Here is a 3102-nt window from a genome sequence, read left to right as displayed (position 1 = left end):
AAGGCATTCTGGAGTATGAGCCACCATCTTGGATCCTGAGGTAAAGCTGAGGGGGAGGTGTGTGTGTGAAGCTGGCAGAAAACTGGCTCCTGAGATTCTGAGAACTGGAGACAGTATAGCAGACTTAGAGTTAGTACCTCTGGTATTCTTTAATCTAAAATAGAAATACACTTCTAAGGGTAAGATAGCTTAGCTGTCAAGGCTGGGCACCACTTGGTTGTGAATCCAAGTTTGGTTCCCAGCACTCACATGAGGCAGCTCACAACTGTAATTCCACCTCCAGGGCATCCAAAACCCTTTTCTGGCCTCCTTACTCATATGTGCAGCGTGTATACACGTGTGCACAAACATGCACATACACATAGACACATAATTTTAAAATATAAATATTTTAAACAAGGACACAGGCTTCTCCCTTTTATTTGAACTGTCTGACGTGAAATTTTCCTCTCTACTCACAACTGGACCCAAGTCTGGCAAATATAAAAAAGAACATGCAATGATCAGTTAAAGCTGATGATTCTGCAGCTCTGAAGGAGGGAGTGTGGGGAGGCTATCAGTGGACATGAAGGTACCACTGGTGAGTAGTCATGAAGCCATGGCAACATGACGTCACTAAAGAAGAGAACAGGATCTAGAGCAGAATTCCAAGGAGCACCACATTTGAAGGATGGGCAGAGGAAGAGGAGCCTGACAAGGAGACTGGAGGGAGTAATCAGAGAGGTAGGAATAGGCCAGGGAAGTCCCATGTCACAGAGCCTAGAGAGGAGAAGCCCAGACAGGGCCCTGGCCAAGAGTGAGAAGGCAGCCACTTCTGCTGGTTTCTATAGGGGCTGAGAGCATCACAGAGCTCCAGAAAACAAATTTAGGTTTCTATTGTCTCAGACCCTACTGGGTTAGCTTTCTGAAGCTGTGACAAAATGCCTGTAGTAATCACCTTACAAGAAGGGAAAAGATTGGGGTTTGGCTCATGGTTTCAGAGACTTCAGTCCATAGTCACTTGGTCCTGCTGTTTTAGATCTGTTCCAGCCTAGTACATTCTGACAGGTACATCTTTGGCAGATACATCATGGTGGTATCTCACACAGTCAAGAAGGGGAGAGAAATAGAGGCAGAGAGCCAGCCAGGATAACAATGCTCTTTCCAAATAGTCCCTCCAAGAGGGCATCCCCAATGGCCTACTCTCTTTATACCTACCTCTTAGTCTCCACTACTGGTTAGGCACCAAACCTACCATATGCAGTCCTTTAGATGTGCTTTCAAGATCGATGCTATAACTCCTGAGGAAGGTTCATGACACCATCTTCTTGGCATTCTCTAGGATTAGGTCCTAACTCCTCAACTCATCCTTTGGACCCTGCTGAGGTCTGGCTTTAGCCTTTCTCACCTGCTTCTTTCCTCCGAATGCTGTTCCTAACGTGTCTGGCTTCCTGCTATTGTTTGGTTGAGTCCACAGGCTTCTATCTTAAGAGTGTCCCTTTCCCCCTTAATCCCACCCACTCTTTATATCAAATGTCAGTTCTTCGGCTCTGTGGTTCTTCAGGCAAACTAGTTGCCCTGACTCTGTGCCCTCCGAGCCCTTTAGTTATTATTCCTGGTCACCAGTCTCAGTGTGGTCTGTATTAAACTTGGTTATGTAGATGAATGTCTCCAACCACCTTGAGAACTTGGAAAGATTAATTTTGCCAAATTGGTAGTACTTCCAAGTTTAAATGTCAACTAGAGTTTTAAAGGTTTTTATTTATGGGTATGTGTGTGTACCCACATGAGTTTATGTGCACCATATGGTTGAGGTACCCTTGGAGACCAGAGGGGGCTGATTTCCCTAGGATAGGAGTTCTAGGCAGTGGTAAGCCGCCTGGTGTGGATGCTGTGAGTTGGTCCTCTGGAAAAACAGTAAGCTCTGGAAAAAGCTTAAACTTTGAGCTATCCCTTGAGCTTCCTCAACTAGAGTTTCTAATATAAATTGATAAATTGTAAACTCAAGTCCCAGAATGGATCAGTGGTGTGTGTGTGTGTGTGCGTGTGTGTCTATCGTGCCTGTGTGTGTCTGTGTGTTTGAAATAGTGTCTTTCCATGTAGCCCAAGCTGGTCTAGAACTCTCTATGTAGCTAAAACTGGCATGGAACTCATGACCCTCCTGCCTCAGTCTCCCTAGAGCCAGTGTGTGCACAACGAAGGCCGCTCTGCTTCCCTTGACCAAACCTTGACAGAGGCAAAGCGGGAGGAATCCATTTACTGTGTAGCAACTACAGTAATGGAAACAGTTCAGGCCTGGCAGAAGGGTCAATATTTAGATCTCTGAAGTCAAATTGACAGTCCAAGCCAGGCATAGTGGCACACGCCTTTAATTCCAGCACTCGGGAGGCAGAGACAGGCGGATTTCTGAGTTCGAGGCTAGCCTGGTCTACAAAGTGAGTTCTAGGACAGCCAGGGCTACAGAGAGAAATCCTGTCTCAAAAAAACAAAAACAAACAAGAATAATTGACAGTCCAAAAGTAAACTTTTACATTTATGTTGTTTACATTTTTTAAAGATTTATTTTTGTTTATGAGCACTTTATCTGCATGCACACCTGCATGCCAGAATTGGGCATCAGACATATTACAGGTGGTTGTAAGCACTGTGTAGTTGCTAGGAACTGAATTCAGGACCTCTGTAAGAGCAGTCATTGCTCTTAACTGCCGAGCCATCTCTCCAGCCCAGTGGTTACATTTTTGTTTTTGTTTGCTTGTTTGTTTTGTTTTGTTTTAGTCAAGTTACTGTTGACAAGGGTCTCAAAGCAAGTCTGTGGTAAGTCTTTTCAGCTAATCGCCCAGGATAACTGGCATTACATCCAAAACAATGATATGGCCCCTACCTCACATATATACAGAAATTTACTCAGGCCAGGTATGGTGGTACACATTTTTTTTGTTGTTTTTTTGTTTTTTTTTTTTCCGAGACAGGGTTTCTCTGTATAGCCCTGGCTGTCCTGGAACTCACTTTGTAGACAAGGCTGGCCTCGAACTCAGAAATCCACTTGCCTCTGCCTCCCGAGTGCTGGGATTAAAGGCATGCACCACCACGCCCAACTTGGTGATGCACATTTTTTTTTTTTTT

At 44.7% G+C, this 3102-nt stretch overlaps 1 protein-coding gene across 1 annotated transcript in view; it reads left to right on the top strand.

Moving 5' to 3' along the window:
- Positions 1 to 645: 645 nt before the first annotated feature.
- The window catches only part of Dynll2 (dynein light chain LC8-type 2), a 17995-nt gene continuing 15538 nt past the window's right edge, over positions 646 to 3102 (top strand). The window contains exon 1 of the mRNA XM_021177812.2: positions 646 to 723. The gene's annotated coding sequence lies outside the window, so the exon portion shown is untranslated. The remainder of the gene's footprint in view (positions 724 to 3102) is intronic.

Source organism: Mus caroli, chromosome 11, assembly GCF_900094665.2.
Source record: "Mus caroli chromosome 11, CAROLI_EIJ_v1.1, whole genome shotgun sequence".
NCBI lineage: Eukaryota > Metazoa > Chordata > Mammalia > Rodentia > Muridae > Mus > Mus caroli.
The sequence above is the reverse complement of the archived record's forward strand: the minus strand, read 5'-3'. Positions and strand labels throughout refer to the sequence as shown.